This window comes from Mesoplodon bidens (assembly GCF_964165515.1).
Source record: "Mesoplodon bidens genome assembly, contig: HAP1_SCAFFOLD_903, whole genome shotgun sequence".
Classification (NCBI taxonomy): domain Eukaryota; kingdom Metazoa; phylum Chordata; class Mammalia; order Artiodactyla; family Ziphiidae; genus Mesoplodon; species Mesoplodon bidens.
Genome location: NW_027671826.1, coordinates 50,373 through 76,870, shown reverse-complemented (window position 1 = coordinate 76,870; position 26,498 = coordinate 50,373). Strand labels below are relative to the sequence as shown.

Genomic DNA, 26,498 nt, shown 5'->3' with positions numbered 1-26,498 from the left:
ACAATACTCCTTGAATATATTCAGCTCAAACTCCATGACCCTTGTCATCAAAATGATCCGTGCCCTAGTCATCCCAATGCTCCATGACCTCTGTATTCACAATGCTCTGTGACACTTGTCATCACAGTGCTCCATGACACCTGTCATAACAATGCTCCATGACCCCTGCCATCCCAATGTCACACTGTCTTGTCATCACAAGGCTCCATGACACTTGTCATCACTATGCTCCAGGACCACTGTAATCACATTGCTCGCTGCCCTTGTCATCACAAAGCTCCATGACACATGTCATCAGAATGTTCCATGGCTTTCTCATGCAAATGTTCCATGCCCTTGTCCTCATAATGCTCCAAGACCCCTGTAATCACAATGCTCCATGCCCCTTTTAATCTCAAGGCTCCATGAACCCTGTCTTCACAATGCATCAAGCCCATCATCATAATGCTTCAGGCTATTGTGAGCACAATGAAATCAAAATTCTCCATGACCTCTCTCTTCACAATGCTCCATGACCCCTATCATCACAATATTCCATGAACATATTCAGCCCAATGCTCCATAACCCTTGTCATCACAAAGATCCATGACCTTGTCATCCCAATGCTCCATGACCCCTGTATTCACAATGCTCCGTGAAGATTTTCATTACAGTGCTCCATGACACCTGTCATCACAATGCTCCATGGCTTTGTCAGCAAAATGCTACATGACTTTGTCATTACAGTGCTCCATGCCGTGGTCATCACAATACTCCATGAACCGTGGGATCACATTGCTTCAGGCCCTTGTCATCACAATGCTCCATGCTCCTTGAAATCAAAATGATCCATGACCTCTGTCATCACAATGCTCAAAACCCTTGTGATCACAATGTTCCATAACACATGTCATCACAAAGCTCCATGCCCTTTTCATCACAATGGTCCATGACATTTGTCATCACAATTCTCAATACACTTGTCATCACAGTGCTCACTGACACTTGTCTTCAGAATGCTCCTTGAACCCTGTCACGAAAACGCTACATGCCTTTTTCATCACAATGCCCCATGCCACTTTCATCAAAATGCTCCATGCCATTGTCATCAAAATACACCACAAGCTTGTCATCAGAATGCTCCGTGACCCTTGTCATCACAATTCTCCATGCACTTGTCAGCACAATGCTCCCTGACCCTTGTCATCACAATGCCCCAAGCCATTGTCATCACAATGCTCCATTACATTTGTCATCAGAATCCTCCATGACACTTGGCATCACAATGCTCCATGCCATTGTCATCACAACGGGCCATTACATATGTCATCACAATGCTCCAGGACAGCTGTCTTCCCAATACTTCATGACCTGGTCATCACAATGCTCCATGCCCTTGTCATCACAATATGCCATTCCAACTGTCATCACAATAATCCATGAAACTTATTAGACCAATGCTCCATGCCCTTGTCATCACAATGCTCCATGCCCTTGTCATCACAATGCTCCATGACCCCTGTCATCACAGTGCTCCGTGACTGCAGTCATCACAATGCTTCACGACCTTTGTCATCACAATGGTCCAAGCCCTCATCATCAACAATCTCTGTGTCGTTTTTAACCACAATGATCCATGAACTTTTCATCACAATGCTCTTTGACCCTTGTCATCACAATGCTCTATGCCTTTCTCAGCACAATGCTCCATGACCCTTGTCATAACAGTGCTCCTTGGGCTTGTCAGCACAATCCTCCACGACACATGTCATCAAAATGCACCATTTGCTTGTCATCACAGTGCTCCACAATCTTGTCATCACAATGCTCCATGAAACTTATCATCACAATGCTACATGCACTTCATATCAAAATGCTCTCTCACCACTGATATCACAGTGTTACATCACTATTCGTCACAATACAACCTCACCCCTGTCATCACAATGTTCCATGACTCCTGTAATCAAAATATTCCATGACACTTTTCATCAAAAAATGCTCCATGACCCCTGACATCACAATGTTCTACAAACCCACTCATCAAAATGTTCCATGACCCTTTTCATCAAATTGCTCCATGACCCTGTCATCACAATGCTCCCTACCCTTCTCATCACAATGCACAATGAACTTGTCATCAAAATGCTCCATGACTTTGTCATCACAAAGATCCATGACGCTTGGCATCACAAAGCTCCATGTCATTGTCATCATGATGCTACATGAATGCTCTCATCACATTGCTGCATGCCCTTGTCATCACAAATCTCCATGACACATGTCATCAGAATGCTCCATGGCCTTCTCATCACAATGTTCCATGCCATTGCCGTCACAATGCTCCATTAACCCGTCATAACAATGCTACATGACCACTGCCATCACGATGTTCCATGGCCTTGTCATCACAAGGCTCCATGACCCTTCTCATCACAATGCTCCAAGACCCCTGTAATCACAGAACTCCATGCCCCATTTCATCTCATTGATCCATGAAACCTGTCATCACAATGCACCATGCCCATCATCATAATGCTTCATGCTATTGTCATCACAATGAAATCAAAATGGTCCATGACCTCTGTCATAACAATGCTCCAAACCCTTGCTATCACAATATTCCATAACACTTTTCATCACAGTGCCCCATGACGCTCGTCATCACAATTATCCTTGGTCTTCTCATCACAATGCTCCATACATTTGTCATCACAATGCTCACTACACTTGTCATCAAAATGCTCCCTAACACTTGCTGTCTGTATGCTCCTTGAACACTGTCATGACAAGCCTCCATGACTTTTTCATCACAATGATCCATGCCCGTTTCATCACAATGCTCCAAGACCTGTAATCACAATGTTCCATGCTCCTGTCATCACAAAGCTCCATGACAGATGTCATCAGTATGTTCCATGGCCTTCTCATCAAAATGCTCCATGCCCATGTCATCACAATGCTCCAAGACCCCTGTAATCACAATGCTCCATGCCCCTATTCATCTAAATGCTACATGAACCCTGTCATCACAATGCATCATGCCCACTATCATAATGCTTCAGGCTATTGTCAGCACAATGAAATCAAAATTCTCAAATACCTCTGTCATCACAATGCTCCATGATCCCTGTTATCACAATATTCCATGAACATTTTCAACCCAATGCTCCATGACACTTGTCATCACAATGATCCATGCCCTTATCATCCCAATGCTCCATGACCCCTGTATTCACAATGCTCCATGACGCTTGTCATCACTGTGTTCCATGACACCTGTCATCACAATGCTCCATGCCTTTGTCAGCAAAATGCTACATGACCTTTTCATTACAATGCTCTATGCGCTTGTCATCACAATACTCCATTACCATTGTCATCACAATCCTCCATGAACCTTGGGATCACATTGCTTCATGTCCTTGTCATCACAATGCTCCATGCTCTTTGAAATCAAAATGATCCATGACCTCTCTCATCACAATGCTCCAAACCCTTGTGATAACAATGTTCTATAACACTGGTCATCACAGTGCTCCATGATGCCTGTCATCACAGTACTCCATGCCCTGTTCATCACAATGCTCCATGACCTTTGTCATCACAATTCTCAATACACATGTCATCACAATGCTCCCTGACACTTGTCGTCAGAATGCTCCTTGAACACTGTCACGAAAATGCTCCATGCCTTTTTCATCACAATGTCCCATGCAGTTTTCATCACAATGCTCTATGCCATTGTCATCAAAATACTCCACAATCTTGTCATCACACTCCTCCATGACCCTTGTTATCACAATTCTCCATGCACTTGTCAGCACAATGCTCCGTGATCCTTGTCATCACAATGCTCCAAGCTATTGTCATCACAATGATCCATTACATTTGTCATCAGAATCCTCCATGACACTTGGCATCACAATGCTCCATGCCATTGTCATCACAATGGGCCATTACAAAATTCATTTCAATGCTCCCTGACAACTGTTTTCACAATACTGCATGACCTGGTCATCACAATGCTCCATGCCCTTGTCATCACAATGCACCATTCCAAATGTCATCACAATAATCCATGAAACTTCTTAGACCAATGCTCCATGCCCTTGTCATCACAATGCTTCATGCCCTTGTTATCACAATGATCTATGACCCCTGTAATCACAATGCTCCGTGATTCCAATCATCACAATGTTTAATGAAATTTTTCATCACAATGGTCCATGCCCTCATCATCAACAGTCACTGTGACTATTTAACCACAATGCTCTATGAACTTTTCATCACAATGCTCTTTGACCTTTGTCATCACAATGCTCTATGCCTTTCTCAGAACAATACTCCATGACCCTTGTCATCACAATGCTCCATGTGCTTGTCAGGACAGTGCTCCATGACACATGTCATCACAATGCTCCATTAACATTGTCATCACAACGTTCCATGCACTTCTCATTAAATGCTCTCTCACCACTGATATCACAATGTTACATCACTATTCGTCACAATACTCCCGCACCCGTCATCACAATGTTCCATGACTCCTGTCATCACAATGCTACATGCACTTATCATCACAAAGTTCGATGACCCCTGACATCACAATGTTCCATAAACCCTATCATCAAGATGCTCCATGACAGTTTTCATCAAATTGCTCCATGACCCTGTCATCACAATGCTCCCTGCCCTTCTCATCACAATGCACAACACACTTGTCATCAAGCTGCTCCATGACACTTGGCATCACAGAGCTCCATGTCCTTGTCATCACAGTGCTCTATGAACGCTCTCATCACATTGCTCCATGCCCTTGTCATCACAAAGCTACATGACACATTTAATCAGTATGCACAATGGTTTTCTCATCACAATGTTCCATTCCCTTGCCATCACAATGCTTCATTACACCTGTCATAACAATGTTCCATGATCCCTGCCATCACGTTGTTCCATGGCCTTGTAATCACAAGGCTCCATTACCCTTCTCCTCACAATGCTCCAATAACCCTGTAATCACAATGCTCCATGCCCATTTTCATCTCAATGGCCCATGAAACCTGTCATCACAATGCACCATGCACATCATCATAATGATTCATAATATTGTCATCCAAATGAAATCAAAATGCTCCATGACCTCTGTAATAACAATGCTCCAAACCGTTGTGATCACAATATTCCATTACCCTTGCCATCATAGTGCCCCATTACGCTCGTCATCAAAATTATCCATGCCTTTCTCATCGAAATGCTCCATTACACCTCTCTTAAAAATGCTCCATGACCCTTGCCATCACAATGTTCCACGGCCTTGTCATCACAAGGCTCCATGACACTTGTCATCACGATGCTCAAAGACACATGTCATCACAATGCTCCATGCCTTTGTCAGCAAAATGCTACATGACATTGTCATTACTATGCTCTTTGCGCTTGTCATCACAATACTCCATTACCATTGTCATCACTATCCTCCATGAACATTGGGATCTCATTGCTTCATGTCCGTGTCATCACAATGCTCCATGCTCCTTGAAATCAAAATGATCCATGACCTCTGTCATCACAATGCTCCAAACCCTTGTGATTACAATGTTCCACAACACTTGTCATCACAATGCTCCATGATGACTGTCATCACAATATTCAATGCCCTTGTCATCACAATGCTCCCTGACACTTGTCGTCAGAATGCTCCTTGAAGCCTGTCACTAAAAGGCTCCATGCCTTTTTCATCACAATGTCCCATGCCGTTTTCATCACAATGATCCATGCCATTGTCATCACTATAATTCACAAGCTTGTCATCAGAATGCTCCATGACCCTTGCCATCACAATTCTCCATGCACTTGTCAGCACAATGCTCCCTGACCTTTGTCATCACAATGCCCCAAGCCATTGTCATCACAATGCTCCATTACCTTTGTCATCAGAATCCTCAATGACACTTGGCATCACAATGCTCCATGCTATTGCCATCACAATGGGCCATTAAAATTGTCATCACAATGCTCCCTGACACCTGTCTTCACAATACTGCATGACCTGGTCATCACAGTGCACCATGACCTTGTCATCACAATGCGCCATTCCAACTGTCATCGCAATAATCCATGAAACTTATTAGAATACTCCATGCCCTTGTCATCACAATGCTACATGCGTAGTTATCACAATGCTCCATGACCACTGTCATCACAATGCTCCGTGACTCCAGTCATCACAATGCTTCATGACTTTTCTCATCACAATGGTCCATGCCCTCATCATCAACACTCTCTGTGACCTTTTTAACAACAATGCTCCATGAAATTTTCATCACAATGCTCTTTGACCTTTGTCATCACAATGCTCTATGCCTTTCTCAGCACAATGCTCCATGACCCTTGTCATCACAGTGCTCCATGCGCTTGTCAGCACAATGCTCCATGACACATGTCATCACAATGTGCCATGTGCTTGTCATCACAGTGCTCCACAATCTTGTCATCACAGTGCTCCATACACCTTGTCATCACAATGCTCAATGCACTTCTCATCAAAATGCCCTCTCACCACTCATATCACAATGTTACATCACTATTCATCAAAATACTCCCTCACCACTGTCGTCACAATGTTCCGTGACTCCTGTCATCACAATGGTACATGCACTTATCATCACAATGTTCGATGACCCCTGACATCACAATGTTCCATAACCACTGTCATCAAAATGCTCCAAAACCCTTTTCATCAAAATGCTCCATGACCCCTGACATCACAATGTTCCATAACCCCTGTCATCAAAATGTTCCATGACACTTTTCATCAAATTGCTCCATCACCTTGTCATCACAATGCTCCCTGCCCTTCTCATGACAATGAACAACGCCTTTGTCATCAAAATGCTCCATGACTTTTGTCATCACAAAGAAACTTGACCCTTGGCATCACAATGCTCAATATCATTGTCATCACAATGCTCCATGAATGCTCTCATCACATTGCTCAATGCCCTTGTCATCACAAAGCTCCATGACACATGTCATCAGAATGCTCCATGGCCTTCTGAACACAGTGCTCCATTACACCTGTCATAAGAATGCTCCATGACCACTGCCATTACGATGTTCCATGGACTTGTCATCACAAGGCCGCATGACCCTTCTCATCACAATGCTCCTAAACCCATGTTATCAAAATGTTCCATGCCCCTTTTCATCTAAATGATCCATGAACCCTGTCATCAGAGTGTTGCAAACCCTTGTGATCACAATATTCCATAACTCTTGTCATCACAATGCCCCTTGACGCTAGTCATCACAATTATCCATGGTCTTCTCATCACAATGCTCCATGACTTTTGTCATCACAATGCTCAACACCCTTGTCATCACAATGCTCCCTGACACTTGTTGTCTGTATGCTCCTTGAACCCTGTCATGACAAGGATCCATGCCTTTTTCATCACAATGATCCATGCCTTTTTCATCACAATGCTCTAAGAGCACTGTAATTATAATTCACCATGCCCTTGTCATCACAAAGCTCAATGACACATATCATTAGAATGCTCCTTGGTCTTCACCTCACAATGCTCCATGCCCTTGTCATCCCAATGCTCCATGACCCCTGTATTCACAATGCTCTGTGACGCTTGTCATCACAGTGCTCCATGACACCTGTCATCACAATGCTCCATGCCTTTGTCTGCAAAATGCTACATGAATTTGTCATTACAATGCCCTATGCGCTTGTCGTCACAATACTCCAATACTATTTTCATCACAATCCTCCACGAACCATGGGTTCACATTGCTTCATGCCCTTGTCATCAGAATGCTCCATGCTCCTTGAAATCAAAATGATCCATGACATCTCTCATCACAATTCTCCAAACTCTTGTGATCTCAGTATTCCATAACACTTGTCATCACAACGCTGCATGCTGCCTGTCATCACAATACTCCATGCCCTTGTCATCACAATGCTCCATGGCCTTTGTCATCACAATGCTCCAAACCATTGTCATCACAATGCTCTACTTCCATTGTCATCAGAATCCTCCATGACACTTGGCATCACAATGCTCCATGCCATTGTTGTCATCGGGCCATTACATATGTCATCAGAATGCTCCCTGACATTTGTCGTCAAAATGCTCATTGAACCCTGTCACGAAAAGGCTCCATGCCTTTTTCAACACAATGCCCCATGCCTTTTTCATCACAATGCCCCATGCCATTTTCATCACAATGCCCCAAGCCATTGTCATCAAAACACACCACAAGCTTGTCATCAGAATGCTCCATGACACTTGTCATCACAATTCCCCATGCACTTGTCAGCACAATGCTCCCTGACCCTTGTCATCACAATGCTCTAATCCATTGTCATCACAGTGCTCCATTACCATTTTCATCAGAATCCTCCATTAAACTTGGCATCACAATGCTCCATGCCATTGTTGTCATCGGGCCATTACATATGTCATCACAATGCTCTCTGACAACTGCCTTCACAATAATGCATGACCTGGTCATCAAAATTATCCATGCCCTTGTGATCACAATGCGCCTTTCCAAATGTCATCGCTATAATCCATGAAATTATTAGACCAATGCTCCATGCCCTTTTCATCTCAATGCTCCATGCCCTGGTTATCAAAATGCTTCATGACCCCTGTCATCACAGTGCTCCGTGATTGCAGTCATCACAATGCTTCATGACCTTTGTCATCACAATGGTCCATGTGCTCGTCATCAACAGTCTCTGTGTCCTTTTTAACCACAGTGCTCCATGAACTTTTCATCACAATGCTCTTTGACCCTTGTCATCACAATGCTCTATGAATTTCTCAGCACAATGCTCCATGCCTTTGTCAGAAAAATGCTCCATGACCCTTGTCATCACAGTGTGCAACACGCTTTTCATTACAACGGTCCAAAACTTTGTCATCACAGTGCTCCATAAACCTTGTAATCACAATGATCCATGCTCTTTTCATCACAATGCTCCATTACACCTGTAATAACAATGCACCATGACCCCTGCCATCAAAATGCTCCATGGCCTTGTCAACACATGGCTCGATGACACTTCTCATCACAATGCTCCAAACCCTCGTGATCACAGTGTTCCATAACACTTGTCATCACAACGCTCCATGATGCCTGTCACCAAAATACTCCATGCCCTTTTCATCACAATGCTCCATGAAGATTGTCATCACAATTCTCAATACACTTGTCATCACAATGCTCCCTGACACTTGTCATCAGAATGCTCCTTGACCCCTGTCAGGAAAAGGCTCCATGACTTTTTCATCACAATGTCCCATGCCGTTTTCATCACAATGCTCCATGCCATTGTCATCAAAATAATCCACAAGCTTGTCTTCAGAATGCTCCATGACCCTTGTCATCACAATTCTCCATGCACTTATCAGCACAATGCTCCCTGACCCTTGTCACCACAATGCTCCAAGCTATTGTCATCAAAATGCTCCATTACCTTTGTCATCAGATTCCTCCATGACACTTGGCATCACAATGCTCCATGCCATTGTCATCACCATGGGCCATTACATATGTTATCACAATACTCCCTGACACTTGTCTTCACAATACTGCATGACCTGGTCATCACAATGCTCCATGACCTTGTCATCACAATGCGCCATTCCAACTGTCATTGCAATAATCCATGAAACATATGAGACCAATGTTCCATGCCCTTGTCATCACAATGCTCCATGCCCTTGTTATCACAATGCTCCATGACCCCTGTCATCACAATGCTCCGTGACTCCAGTCATCACAATGCTTCACGACGTTTGCATCACAATGTTCCATGCCCTCGTCATCAACAGTCTCTGTGACCATTTTAACCACAATGCTCCATGAACATTTCATCACAATGCTCTTTGACCCTTGTTATCAAAATGCACTATGCCTTTCTCAGCACAATGTTCCATAACCCTTGTCATCACAATGCTCCGTGCGCTTGTCAGCACAATGCTCCATGACACATGTCATCACAATGCACCATGCGCTTGTCATCACAGTGCTCCACAATATTGTAATCACAATGCTCCATAAAATTTGACATCACATTGCTCCATGCACTTCTCATCAAAATGCTCTCTCACCACTGATATCACAATGCTACATGCATATATCATCACAATGTTCGATGACCCCTGAGATCACAATGTTCCATAACAGCTGTCATCAAAATGTTCCATGAAACTTTTCATCAAATTCCTCCATGACACTGTCATCAAAATGCTCCCTGCCCTTCTCATCACAATGCACAACACCCTTGTCATCAAAATGCTCCATGACCTCTGTCATCACAATGATCCATGAACCCTGTCATCACAATACTCCATGAACATTTTCAGCCCAATGCTCCATGACCCTTGTCATCAGAATGATCCATGCCCTTGTCATACCAATGCTCCATGACCCCTGTATTCACAATGCTCCGTGACGCTTGTCATCACAGTGCTCCATGACATCTGTCATCATAATGATCCCTGCCCTTCTCATCAAAATGCACCACACACTTCTCATCAAAATGCTCCATGACCATTGTCATCACAAAGATCCATGACCCTAGTCATCACAATGCTCCATGTCATTGTCATCACAATGCTCCATGAACGCTCTCATCACATTGCTTCATGTTCTTGTCATCACAAAGCCCCATGACACATGTCATCAGAATGCTCCATGGCCTCATCACAAGGCACCATGTCCTTGCCATCACAATGCTCCATTACCCCTGTCATAACTGTGCTCCATGACTCCTGCCATCACAATGTTCCATGGCCTTGTCATCACAAGGCCCCATGACCCTTCTCATCACAATGCTCCAAGATCCCTGTAATCACAATGCTCCATGCCCCTTTTCATCACAATGATCCATGAACCCTGTCATCACAATGCACCATGCCCTTCATCATAATGCTTCATGCTATTGTCATCAAAATGAAATCAAAATGCTCCATGACCTCTGTCATAACAATGCTCGAAACCCTTGTGATCACAATATTCCTTAACACTTGTCATCACAATGTCCCATGACTCTCGTCATCACAATTATCCATGGTCTTCTCATCACAATTCTCCATGACCTTTGTCATCACAATGCTCAATACACTTGTCATCAAAATGCTCCCTGACACTTGTTGTCTGTATGCTCCTTGTACCCTGTCATGACAAGGCTCCATGCCTTTTTCATCACAGTGATCCATGCCCTTTTCATCAAAATGCTCCAAGACCCCTGTAATCACAATGCTCCATGCCCTTGTCATCACAAAGCTCAATGACACATGTCATTATAATGCTCCTTGGCCTTATCCTCACAATGCTCCATGCCCATGTCATCACAATGTTCTACGACCCTTGTAATCACAATGGTCCATGTCCCTTTTCTTCAGTATCCTCCATGAGATTTGTTATCACAAGGTTCCATGGTTTTCTCATCACAATGATCCAGGACCTTGTCATCACAGTGCTTCACGACCTTGCCATGAAAATTCTCAATGGCTCTTCTCATCATAATGCTCCAAGCCCTAGTCATCATAATGCTCTATTATATTTGTCATCACAATCCTCTATTACATTTGCCATCACAATGCTCCCTGCCATTGTCATCACAATGGACCATGACATATGTCATCACAATGCTCCCTGACACCTATCTTCACAATACCCCATGACCTTCTCATCACAATGCTCCATGCCCTTGTCATCACAATGTCCATGACACCTGTCATCCCAATGTTCCGTGACTCCAGGCAGCACAATGCTTCATAACATTTGTCATCACAGTGGTCGATGCCCTCATCATCACAAGGCTCTGTGACCTTTGTAACGACAATGCTCCATGATCTTTTCATCACAATGCTCCATGAACCTTGTCATCACAATGCTACATGCCTTTGTAAGAAAAATGCTCCAAGACCCCTGTCATGACCCTTGATATCATAATTCTGCATGCACTTGTCAGCACCATGCTCCCTGACCCTTGTCATCACAATGCTCCATTACCTTTGTCATCAGAATCCCCCATGGCACCTGTCTCACAATACTGCATGACCTGTTCTTCACAATTCTCCATGCCCTTGTCATCACAATGTGCCATTCCAACTGTCATCACAATAATCCATGAAAATTATTAGACTAATGCTCCATGCCCTTGTCATCACAGTGCTTTATGCCCTTGTTATCACAATGCTCCATGAGCTCTGTCATCACAATGCTCCGTGACTCCAGTCATCACAATACTTCATGCCCTTTGTCATCACAGTGGTCCATGCCCTCATCATCCACAGTCTCTGTGACCATTTTAACCACAATGCTCCATGAACTTTTCATCACAATGCTCTTTCACCCTTGTCATCACAATGCTCTATGCCTTTCTCAGCACAATGCTCCTTGACACTTGTCATCACAATGCTCCATGCGCTTGTCAGCACAATGCTCCACGACACATGTAATCAAAATGCACCATTCTCTTGTCATCACAGTGTTCCACAATCTTTTCATCACAATGCTCCATAAACATTGTCATCACCATGCTCCATGCACTTCTCATCAAAATGCTCTCTCACCGAGACCCCGGAGGAAGATGGCGGAAGAGTAAGACGCGGAGATCACCTTCCTCCCCACAGATACATCAGAAATTCATCTACACGTGGAACAACTCCTACAGAACACCTACTGAACGCTGACAGGAGACCTCAGACCCCCCAAAAGGCAAGAAGCTCCCCACATACCTGGGTAGGGCAAAAGAAAAAAAGAATAAACAGAGACAATAGGATAGGGACGGGACCTGCACCAGTGGGAGGGAGCCGTGAAGGGGGGAAGGTTTCTACACACTACAAGCCCCTTCGCGGGCGGAGACTGCAGGTGGCGGAGGGGTAAAGCTTCGGAGTAGCGGAGGAGAGCACAGCAACAGGGGTGCGGAGGGCAAAGCGGAGAGATTCTGGCACAGAGGACCGGTGCCCTCAGGCACACACCAGCCCTAGAGGCTTGTCTGCTCGGCCGCCGTGGCGGGCGGGGCTGGGAGCTGAGGCTCGGGTATCGGCTTTCAGTCGGAGCGCAGGGAGAGGACTGGGGCTGGCGGCAGGAAGAGAGCCTGAAGGGGTTAGTGCACCACGGCTAGCCCGGAGGGAGTCCGGGGAAAGGGTCTGGAGCTGCTGAAGAGGCAAGAGACTTTTTTCCCTTTTGTTTCCTGGTGCGCGAGGAGAGGGCATTAAGAGGGCTGCTTGGGGAAGCGCCGGTGACAGGCACGAGCCGCGGGTAAGGCACGGACCTCGGAGACGGGCGTGGGCCGCCGCTGCCGCCGCCGCCGCCGCCGCCGCCCGCACGCCGCGGCCCGCCGCCGCCGCCGCAGCCCGCCGCCGCCGCCGCCGCTGCCGCCGCCGCCGCGGGGCCTGTGTGCGAGCGCGGGTCACTGTCCGCCCCGCCTTCCGGGGGGCCTGTGCACCCCGCCACTTCTGGGGTCCCCGAGACCCGGGGACGGCTTTCCCGGGAAAGCGCACGGAGCGCCACGGGCTGCTGCAACGTCACGCCGGCCTCAGCCGCCGCAGGCCCGCCCCACACTGCGCGCCCCTCCCTCCCCTCTGCCTGAGTGAGCCAGAGCCCCCGAATCAGCGGCTCCTTTAAACCCGTCCTGTCTGAGCGAAGAACGGACGCCCTCCGGCGACCTACGCGCAGAGGCGGGGCCAGGTCCAAGGCTGAGACCCGGGAGCTGTGAGAGCAGAGGCAGGGAAATCTCTCTGTGCAGCCTCGGAGGCAGCGGATTAAAGCTCCACGGTCCATTTGATGTGCCCTGCGTCTGTGGAGTGCATGAATGGACAGCGAATCATCCCAAATTGAGGAAGTGGACTTTGAGGACAAGATTTAAGACTTTCCCCCCTTTTCCTCTTTTTACAACGAATTATTCCAAATTAAGGAGGTGGACTTAGAGAGCAAGATTTCAGACTTCTCGCCCTTTTCCTCTTTTTACAACGAATTATCCCAAATTGAGGAGGTGGACTTGGAGAGCAAGATTTTTGATTTTTCCCCCTGCTCTCTTTTTGTGAATGTGTATGTGTAATCTTCTGTGTAAGATTCTCTCTGTATAGCTTTGCTTCCACCATATGTCTCAGGGTTCTATCGGTCCGTTTTTTTTTTTTTTTTTTCAATAATTACTTTCTAATTTTAATAACGCTACTATATTTCATACTTTATTCTATTTTACTTTACCTGCTCTTTCTTTTTTTCCTACTCTCCCTTCCTCCCTCCCTCCCTCCGCTCCTCCTTTCCTTCTTTCTTTTTCTTTCCTCCCTCCCACCCTTCTTCTTTCCACTTTCTTTTTCTTTCCTTCCTCCCTCCCTCCTGTCTTTCTTCCTTTCCTTTCTCCCTCCCTCCCTCCTTTCTTTCCTTCTTTCTTTCCATCCTTCCTCCCTCCCTCCCTCCCTCCTTTCTTTCTTCCTTCCTTCCTTCCTTCCTTTCTTCCCTTCTTCCTTTCTTTCCCTCTCTCTTTCTTTCTTCTACTAATTCTTTCTTTCTACTTTTTCTCCCTGTTACTCTGAGCCGGGTGGATGAAAGGCTCTTGGTGCTGCAGCCAGGAGCCAGTGCTGTGCCTCTGAAGTGGGAGAGCCAACTTCAGGACACGGGTCCACAACAGACCTCCCAGCTCCACATAATATCAAGCAGCGAAAATCTCCCAGAGATCTCCATCCCAACACCAGCACCCAGCTTCAGTCAACGACCAGCAAGCTACAGTGCAGGTCACCCTATGCCAAGCAACTAGCAAGGCAGGAACACAACCCCACCCATTAGCAGAGAGGCTACCTAAAAACATAATAAGGCCATAGGCACCCCAAAACACACCACCAGACGTGGACCTGTCCACCAGAAAGACAAGATCGAGCCTCAACCACCAGAGCACAGGAATTAGTCCCCCCCACCAGGAAGCCTACACAACCCACTGAAACAACCTTAGCCACTGGGGTCAGACACCAAAAACAACGGGAACTACGAATCTGCAGCCGGCAAAAAGGAGACCCCAAACACTGTAACATAAGCAAAATGAGAAGGCAGAAAAACACACAGCAGGTGAAGGAGCAAGATAAACACCTACCAGACCTAACAAATGAAGAGGTAATAGGCAGTCTACCTGAAAAAGAATTCAGAATAATGATAGTAAAGCTGATCCAAGATTCTATTTCCATGATCCATAATCTTGGAAATAGAAGAGACAACATGCAAGAAACAGTTAACAAGGACCTAGAAGAACTAAAGATGAATCAAGCATCGATTAAAAACACAATAAATGAAATGAAAAATACTCTAGATGGGATCAATAGCAGAATAACTGAGGCAGAAGAACGGATAAGTGAGGTGGAAGATAAAATAGTGGAAATAACTGATGCAGAGCAAAATAAAGAAAAAAGAATGAAAAGAACAGAGGAGAGTCTCAGAGATCTCTGGGACAACATTAAACGCACCAACATTCGAATTATAGGGGTTCCAGAAGAAGAAGAGAAAAAGAAAGGGACTGAGAAAATATTTGAAGAGATTATAGTTGAAAACTTCCCTAATTTGGGAAAGGAAATAGTTAATCAAGTCCAGGAGGCACAGAGAGTCCCATACAGAATAAATCCAAGGAGAAATACACCAAGACACATATTAATCAAACTGTCAAAAATTAAACACAAAGAAATCATATTAAAAGCAGCAAGGCAAAAACAACAAATAACACACAAGGGAATCCCCATCAGGTTAACAGCCGATCTCTCAGCAGAAACCCTACAAGCCAGAAGGGAGTGGCAGGACATAATTAAAGTGATGAAGGAGAGAAACCTGCAACATAGATTACTCTACCCAGCAAGGATCTCATTCAGATTTGATGGAGAAATTAAAACCTTTACAGACAAGCAAAAGCTGAGAGAGTTCAGCACCACCAAACCAGCTTTACAACAAATGCTAAAGGAACTTCTCTAGGCAAGAAACACAACAGAAGGAATATACCTACAATAACGAACCCAAAGCAATTAAGGAAATGGGAATAGGAACATACATATCAATAATTACCTTAAATGTAAATGGACTAAATGCTCCCACCAAAAGACACAGAGTGGCTGAATGGAAACAAAAACAAGACCCATATATATGCTGTCTACAAGAGACCCACTTCAGACCTAGAGACACATACAGATTGAAAGTAAAGGGATGGAAAAAGATATTCCATGCAAATGGAAATCAAAAGAAAGCTGGAGTAGCAATTCTTATATCAGACAAAATAGACTTTAAAATAAAGACTATTAGAAGAGACAAGGAAGGACACTACATAACGATAAAGGGATCGATCCAAGAAGAAGATATAACAATTGTAAATATTTATGCACCCAACATAGGAGCACCTCAATACATAAGGCAAATACTAACAGCCATAAAAGGGGAAATCGACAGTAACACACTCATAGTAGGGGACTTTAACACCCCACTTTCACCAATGGACAGATCATCCAAAATGAAAATAAATAAGGAAACACAAGCTTTAAATGATACATTAAACGAGATGGACTTAGTTGATATTTATAGGACATTCCATCCAAAAACAACAGAATACACATTTTTCTCAAGTGCTCATGGAACATTCTCCAGGATAGATCATATCTTGGGTCACAAATCAAGCCTCGGTAATTTTAAGAAAATTGAAATTGTATCAAGTATCTTCTCCGACCACAATGCTATGAGACTAGACATCAATTACAGGAAAAGATGTGTAAAAAATACAAACACATGGAGGCTAAACAATACACTACTCAATAACGAAGTGATCACTGAAGAAATCAAAGAGGAAATTAAAAAATACCTAGAAACAAATGACAATGGAGACACGACGACCCAAAACCTATGGGACGCAGCAAAAGCAGTTCTAAGGGGGAAGTTTATAGCAATACAATCCCACCTTAAGAAACAGGAAGCATTTCGAGTAAACAACCTGACCCTGCACCTAAAGCAATTAGAGAAAGAAGAACAAAAATACCCCAAAGCTAGCAGAAGGAAAGAAATCATAAAGATCAGATCAGAAATAAATGAAAAAGAAATGAAGGAAACGATAGCAAAGATCAACCAAACTAAAAGCTGGTTCTTTGAGAAGATAAACAAAATTGACAAACCATTAGCCAGACTCATCAAGAAAAAAAGGGAGAAGACTCAAATCAATAGAATTAGAAATGAAAAAGGAGAAGTAACAACTGACACTGCAGAAATACAAAAGATTATGAGAGATTACTATAAGCAACTCTATTCCAATAAAATGGACAACCTGGAAGAAATGGACACATTCTTAGAAATGCACAACCTGCCAAGACTGACTCAGGAAGAAATAGAAAATATGAATAGACCAATCACAAGCACTGAAATTGAAACTGTGATTAAAAATCTTCCATCAAACAAAAGCCCAGGACCAGATGGCTTCACAGGTGAATTCTATCAAACATTTAGAGAAGAGCTAACACCTATCCTTCTCAAACTCTTCCAAAATATAGCAGAGGGAGGAACACTCCCAAACTCATTCTACGAGGCCGACATCACCTTGATACCAAAACCAGGCAAGGATGTCACAAAGAAAGAAAACTACAGGCCAATATCACTGATGAACATAGATGCAAAAATCCTCAACAAAATACTAGCAAACAGAATCCAACAGCACATTAAAAGGATCATACACCATGATCAAGTGGGGTTTATCCCAGGAATGTAAGGATTCTTCAATATACGCAAATCAATCAGTGTAATACACCATATTAACAAGTTGAAGGAGAAAAACCATATGATCATCTCAATAGATGCACAGAAAGCTTTCGACAAAATTCAACACCCATTTATGATAAAAACCCTGCAGAAAGTAGGTATAGAGGGATCTTTCCTCAACATAATAAAGGCCATATATGACAAACCCACAGCCAACATTGTCCTCAATGGTGAAAAACTGAAACCATTTCCACTAAGATCAGGAACAAGACAAGGCTGCCCACTCTCACCACTCTTATTCAACATAGTTTTGGAAGTTTTAGCCACAGCAATCAGAGAAGAAAAGGAAATAAAAGGAATCCAAATTGGAAAAGAAGAAGTAAAGCTGTCACTGTTTGCAGATGACATGATACTATACATAGAGAATCCTAAAGATGCTACCGAAAAACTACTAGAGCTAATCAATGAATTTGGTAAAGTAGCAGGATATAAAATTAATGTACAGAAATCTCTGGCATTCCTATACACTAATGATGAAAAATCTGAAAATGAAATCAAGAAAACACTCCCATTTACCATCGCAACAAAAAGAATAAAATATCTAGGAATAAACCTACCTAAGGAGACAAAAAACCTGTATGCAGAAAACTATAAGACACTGATGAAAGAAATTAAAGATGATACAAATAGATGGAGAGATATACCATGCTCCTGGATTGGAAGAATCAATATTGTGAAAATGACTCTACTACCGAAAGCAATCTACAGATTCAATGCAATCCCTATCAAACTACCAATGGCATTTTTCACAGAACTAGAACAAAAAATTTCAAAATTTGTTTGGAAAAACAAAAGGCCCCGAATAGCTAAAGCAATCTTGAGAACGAAAAACGGAGCTGGAGGAATCAGGCTCCCTGACTTCAGACTATACTACAAAGCTACAGTAATTAAGACAGTCTGGTACTGGCATAAAAACAGAAAGATAGATCAGTGGATCAGGATAGAAAGCCCAGAGATAAACCCACGCACATATGGACAACTTATCTTTGATAAAGGAGGCAGGAATGTACAGTGGAGAAAGGACAGCCTCTTCAATAAGTGGTGCTGGGAAAACTGGACAGGGACATGTAAAAGTTTGAGATTAGATCATTCCCTAGCACCATACACAAAAATAAGCTCAAAATGGATTAAAGACTTAAATGTAAGGCCAGAAACTATCAAACTCTTAGAGGAAAACATAGGTAGAACACTCTATGACATAAATCACAGCAAGATCCTTTTGGACCCACCTCCTAGAGAAATGGAAATAAAAACAAAGATAAACAAATGGGACCTAATGAAACTTCAGAGCTTTTGCACAGCAAAGGAAACCATAAAGAAGACCAAAAGACAACCCTCAGAATGGGAGAAAATATTTGCAAATGAAGCAACTGACAAAGGATTAATCTCCAAAATTTATAAACAGCTCATGCAGCTCAATAGCAAAAAAACAGACAACCCAATCCAAAAATGGGCAGAAGACTTAAATAGGCATTTCTCCAAAGAAGATATACAGACTGCCAACAAACACATGAAAGAATGCTCAACATCATTAATCATTAGAGAAATGCAAATCAAAACTACAATGAGATATCATCTCACACCAGTCAGAATGGCCATCATCAAGGAATCTAGAAACAATAAATGCTGGAGAGGGTGTGGAGAAAAGGGAACACTCTTGCACTGCTGGTGGGAATGTGAATTGGTACAGCCACTATGGAGAACGGTATGGAGGTTCCTTAAAAAACTACAAATAGAACTACCATATGACCCAGCAATCCCACTACTGGGCATATACCCTGAGAAAACCATAATTCCAAAAGAGACATGTACCAAAATGTTCATTGCAGCTCTATTCACAATAGCCCAGAGCTGGAAACAACCTAAGTGTCCATCATCGGATGAATGGATAAAGAAGATGTGGCACATATATACAATGGAATATTACTCAGCCATAAAAAGAAACGAAACTGAGCTATTTGTAATGAGGTGGATAGACCTAGAGTCTGTCATACAGAGTGAAGTTAGTCAGAAAGAGAAAGACAAATACCGTATGCTAACACATATATACGGAATTTAAAAAAAAAATGTCATGAAGAACCTAGGGGCAAAACGAGAATAAAGACACAGACCTACTTGAGAATGGACTTGAGGATATGGGGAGGGGGAAGGGTAAGCTGTGACAAAGCGAAAGAGAGGCATGGACATATATACACTACCAAACGTAAGGTAGATAGATAGTGGGAAGCAGCCGCAGAGCACAGGGAGATCAGCTCGGTGCTTTGTGACCGCCTGGAGGGGTGGGATGGGGAGGGTGGAAGGGAGGGAGATGCATGAGGGAAGGGATGTGGGAACAGATGTATATGTATGACTGATTCACTTTGTTATAAAGCAGAAACTAATTAAAAAAAAAATTGTTCATAAAAAAAAAAAAAATGCTCTCTCACCACTGATATCACAATGTTACATCACTATTCGTCACAATAGTCCCTCACCCCAGGCATCACAATGTTCCATGACTCCTGTCATCACCATGCTACATGCATTCTCATCACAATGTTCGATGACCCCTGACATCACAATGTTTCATAACCCCTGTCAACAAAATGCTCCATGACACATTTCATCAAATTGCTCCATGACCCTGTCATGAAAATGCTCCCAACACTTCTCATCACAATGCACAACACCCTTGTCATCAAAATGATCCATGACCTTTGTCATCACAAAGATCCATGACGCTTGGCATCACAATGCTCCATGTCATTGCCATCACGATGCTCCATGAAAGCTCTCATCACATTGCTCCATGACACCTGTCATCACAATGCTATGTGACTCCAGTCATCACAGTGCTTCATAACATTTGTCATCACAATGGTCCATGCCCGCGCCATCACAAGGCTCTGTGTCCTTTGTAACCACAATGCTCTATGAAAATTCCATCACAATGCTCCGTGACCCTTGTCATCACAATGCTCCACGCCTTTATCAGAAAAATCCTCCATGACCCTTGTCACCACAATGTGCCACGCACTTTTCATCACAACGGTCCACAAATTTGTCATGGCAATGCTCCATAAATCTTGTATTCACAATGCTCCATGCCCTTCTCATCACAATGCTCCATTACCCCTGTCATAACAATGCTCCATGACCCCTGCCATCACATTGTTCCATGGCCTTGTCAACACAAGGCTCCATGACACATGTCATCACAATGCTCCAAGACCCCTGTAATCACAATGCTCCATGCCCTTGTCATCACAAAGCTCCATGACACATGTCATCATAATGTTCCATGGCCTTCTCATCAAAATGCTCCATGCCCATGTCATCACAATGCTCCCAGACCACTGTAATCACAATGCTCCATGCCCCGTTTCATCTCAATGCTCCATGAACCCTGTTATCACAATGCATCATGCCCATCATCATAATGCTTCCGCCTACTGTCACCACAATGAAATCAAAATTCTCCATGACCTCTGTCATCACAATGCTTCATGACCCCTGTCATCACAATACTCCATGAACATTTTCAGCCCAATGCTCCATGACCCTTGTCATCACAATGCTCCATGCTCTTGTCAGCACAATGCTCCATGACACATGTCATCACAGTGCACCATGCGCTTGTCATCACACTGCTCCACAATCTTGCCATCACAATGCTCCATAAACCTTGTCATCACAATGCTCTATGCACTTCTCATCAAAATGCTGTCTCACCACTGATATCACAATGTTACATCACTATTCGGAACAATACTGCCTCTCCCATGTCATCATAATGTTCCATGACTCCTGTCATCACAATGGTACATGCACTTATCATCACAATGTTCAATGACCCCTGACATCACAATGTTCCATAACCACTGTTATCAAAATGCTCCATGACCCGTTTCATCAAAATGTTCCATGACCCCTGACATCACAATGTTGCATAACCAATGTCATCAAAATGTTCCATGACCCTTTTCATCAGTTGCTCCATGACCCTGTCATCCCAATGCTCTCTGCCCTTCTCATCACAATGCACAACCTCCTTGTCATCAAAATGCTTCATGACCTTTGTCATCACAGAGATCCATGACACTTGGCATCACAATGCTCCATGTCATTGTCATCACGATGCTCCATGAATGCTCTCATCACCTTGCTCCATGCCTTTTTATCACAAAGCTCCATGACACATGTCATCAGAATACTCCATGGCCTTCTCATCACAATGCTTCATGCCCTTGCCATCACAATGCTCCATTACCCCTGTCATAACAATGCTCCATGACCCCTGCCATCAGGATGTTCCTTGGCCTTGTCATCACAAGGCTCCATGACCCTTCTCATCACAATGCTCCAAGACCCCTGTAATCAGTATGCTCCATGCCCCTTTTCATCTCAATGATCCATGAACCCTGTCATCACAATGCACCATGCCCATCATCATAATGCTTCATGCTATTGTCATCACAAAGAAGTCAAAATGCTCCATGAATTCTGTCATAACAATGCTCCAAACCCTTGTGATCACAATATTCCATAACACTTGTCATCATAATATCCCATGACTCTCGTCATCACAATTATCCATGGTCTTCTCATCACAATGCTCCATGACCTTTGTCATCACAATGCTCAATACACTTGTCATCAAAATGCTCCCTGACACTTGTCGTCAGTATGCTCCTTGAACCCTGTCATGACAAGGCTCCATGCCTTTTTCATCAGAATGATCCATGCCCTTTTCATCACAATGCTCCAAGACCGCTGTAATCACAATGCTCCATGCCCTTGTCATCACAAAGCTCTATGATGCATATCATTAGAATGCTCCTTGGACTTCTCCTCACAATGATCCATGCCTTTGTTATCACAATGTTCCAAGAACCATGTAATCACAGTGGTCCAGCCCCATTTCATCAGTATGCTCCATGAGATTTGTCATCACAAGCCTCCATGGTTTTCTTATCACAATACCCCAGGACCTTGTCATCACAATACTCCAGGACCTTTTCATCACAATGCTTCATGACCTTGTCATGAAAATTCTCAATGGAACTTATCATTATAATGCTCCAAGCCCTAGTCATCACAAGGCTCCATTATATTTTGTTATCACAATACTCCGTTTCATTTGGCATTACAATGCTCCCTGCCATTGTCATCGCAATGGACCATGACATATGTCATCACAATGCTCCGTGACTCCAGGCATCACAGTGCTTCATAACATTTGTCATCACATTGGTCCATGCCCGCGTCATCACAAGGCTCTGTGACCTTTGTACCCACCATTCTCCATGAACTTTTCATCACAATGCTCCGTGACCTTTGTCATTACAATGCTCCATGCATTTGTCAGAAAAATGCTCCATGACCCTTGTCATTACGATGTGCCACGCGATTTTCAACAAAACGGCCACAAATTTGTCATGGAAATGGTCCATAATCATTGTAATCACAATTCTCCATTCCCTTCTCATCACAAGGCTCGATTACACCTGTCATAACAATGCTCCATGACCTTTGTCATCACAATGCTCAATACAATTGTCATCAAAATTCTCCCTGACATTTGTTGTCTGTAGGCAGCTTGAACCCTGTCATGATAAGGTACCATGCCTATTTCATCACAATGATCCATGCCCTTTTCATCACAATTTTGCAAGCCCCCTTTAATCACAATGCTCCATGCCCTTGTCATCACAAAACTCAATGACGCATGTCATTAGAATGCTCCTTAGCCTTCTCCTCACAATGCTCCTTGCCCTTGCCATCACAAAACTCAATGACGCATGTCATTAAAATGCTCCTGAACCTTCTCCTCTCATTGCTCCTTGCCCTTGTCATCACAGTGTTCCAAGACCCATGTAATCACAATGGTCAGTGCCCCTTTTCATCAGTATGCTCCATGAGATTTGTCATCACAAGGCTCCTTGGTTTTCTCATCACAATGCTCCAGGAACTTGTCATCACAATGCTTTATGACCTTGTCATGAAAATTCTCAATGTCCCTTCTCATCATAATGCTCCAAGCCCTAGTCATCACAATGCTCCATTATATTTGTCATCACAATCCTCCTTTACATTTGGCATCACAATGCTCCCTGCCATTGTCATCGCAATGGACCATGACATATGTCATCACAATGCTCCTGACACCTTTCTTCAAAATACACCATGAACTTCTAATCACAATGCTCCATGCCCCTGTCATCACAATGCTCCGTGACTCCTGTCATCACAATGCTTCATAACATTTTTCATCACAATGTTCAATGCCTGCGTCATCACAAGGCTCTGTGACATTTGTAACCACAATGCTCCATGAATTTTTCATCACAATGCTCCATGCCTTTGTCAGAAAATGCTCCATGACACTTGTCATTGCAATGTGCCATGCACATCTCATCACAACGGTCCACAAATTTGTCATCACAGTGCTACCTAAAACTTGTAATCATAATGTTCCTTGCCCTTCTCATCACAGTGCTCTATTACCCCTCTCATATCAATGCTCCATGACACCTGCCATCACAATGTTCCACGGCCTTATCATCACAAGTCTCCATGACACTTGTCATCACAATGATCCAAGACCCCTGTAATCACAATGCTTCATGTCCTTGTCATCACAAAGCTCCATGACACATGTCATCAGAATGTTCCATGGCCTTCTCATCAAAATGCTCCATGCCCTTGTCATCACAGTGCTCCAAGACCCCTGTAATTTCAATGCTCCAAGCCCCTTTTCATCAGTATGCTCCATGAGATTTGTCATCACAAGGCTCCATGGTTTTCTCTTCACAATGCTCCAGGATTGTCATCACAATGCTTCACGACCTTGTCATGAAAATACTCAATGGCCATTGTCATCATAATGCTCCAAGCCCTAGTCATCACAATGCTCCATTATATTTGTCATCACAATCCTCCATTACGTTTAGCATCACCATGGTCCCTGCAATTGTCATCGCAATGGACCATGACATATGTAATCACAGTGCTCCCTGACACGTGTCTTCACAGTAATACATGACCTTCTCATCACAGTGATCCATGCCCTTGTCATCACAATGCACCATGTCCACTGTCATCACAATAATCTTTGAAACTTGTCAGACCAATGCTCGATGCCTCTGGCATCACAATTTTCCACGGCCTTGTCATCACAAGGCTCCATGACACTTGACATCGCAATGCTCCAAGACCCCTGTAATCACAATGCTCCATGCCCTTGTCATCACAAAGCTCCATGACACATGTCATCAGAATGTTCCAAAGGCTTCTCATCAAAATACTCCATGCTCTTGTCATCAAAATGCTCCAAGACCCCTGTCATCACAGTGCTCCATGCCCCTGTTCATCTCAATGCACCAAGAAACCTGTCATCACAATGCATCATGCACATCATCATAATGCTTCAGGCTATTGTCATCACAATGAAATCAAAATGCTCCATGAACCCTGTCATCACAATACTCCATGAATATTATCAGACCAATGCTCCATGACATTCTCATCACAATGCTCCATGACCAATATCATCACAATGCACCATGATAACTGGCATCACAACATTCCATGATACGTGAAAACACAATGATCTGGGACTCTTGTCATCACATTGCTCCATTCCCTAGTCATCACAATGCTCCATGACCCTTGTCATTACAATTTTCCGTGACACCATTCATCAAAATGCTTCATAACGTTAGTCATCACAGTGGTCCAAGCCCGCGTCATCACAAGGCTCTGTGACATTTGTGACCACAAAGCTCCATGAAATTTTCATCACAATGCTCGCGTCATCACAAGGCTCTGTGACATTTGTGACCACAAAGCTCCATGAAATTTTCATCACAATGCTCCATGACCCTTGTCATCACAATGCTCCATGCCTTTGTCAGAACTATGCTCCATTACCCATGTCATCAGAATATGCCATGCACTTGTCATCACAATGCTCCTTGCCTTTGTCAGAAAAATGCTCCATTACCCATGTCATCACAATGTGCCATGCGCTTGTCATCACAGTGCTCCACAATCTTGTCATCACAATGCTCCATAAACTTTGTCTTCACAATGTTACATGTACTTCTCATCAAAATGCTCTCTCACCACTGATATCACAATGTTACATCACTATTCGTCACAATACTCCCTCACCCCAGTCATCACAATGTTCCATGACTCCTGACATCACAATTCTACATGCACTTATCATCACAATGTTCGATGACCCCTGACATCGCAATATTCCATAACCCCTGTCATCAAAATGCTCCATGACCTTTTTCATCAAAATGCTCCATGACCCCTGACATCACAATGTTCCATAACCCCTGTCATCAAAATGTTCCATGACGCTTTTCATCAAATTGCTCCATGAACCTGTCATCACAATAATCCATGACCTTTTCATCACAGTGCTCCATGACGTTTGTCATCACAACTCACAATACACATGGCATCCCAATGCTCCCTGACACTTGTCGTCAGAATGCTCCTTGAACCCTGTCATGACAAGGCTCCATGCCTTTGTCATCACAATGATCCATGCCATTTTCATTACAATGCTCCAAGACCCCTGTAATCAGAGTGCTCCATGCCCTTGTCATCACAAAGCTCAATGACGCAAGTCATTGGAATGCTCCTTGGCCTTCTCCTCACAATGCTCCATGCCCTTGTCATCACAATGATCCAAGACCACTGTAAT

General features: G+C 43.6%; 1 long non-coding RNA gene across 1 annotated transcript in view; it reads right to left on the bottom strand.

Annotated features, from left to right (window-relative positions):
- Positions 1 to 2,784: 2,784 nt before the first annotated feature.
- LOC308610968 overlaps positions 2,785 to 26,498 on the bottom strand; it is a 49,457-nt gene continuing 25,743 nt past the window's right edge. Inside the window, exons 2-3 of the long non-coding RNA XR_014014718.1 lie at positions 23,966 to 23,989; positions 2,785 to 2,831 (exon numbers count right to left, since the gene is read on the bottom strand). This is a non-coding gene — a long non-coding RNA (uncharacterized lncRNA). The remainder of the gene's footprint in view (positions 2,832 to 23,965; positions 23,990 to 26,498) is intronic.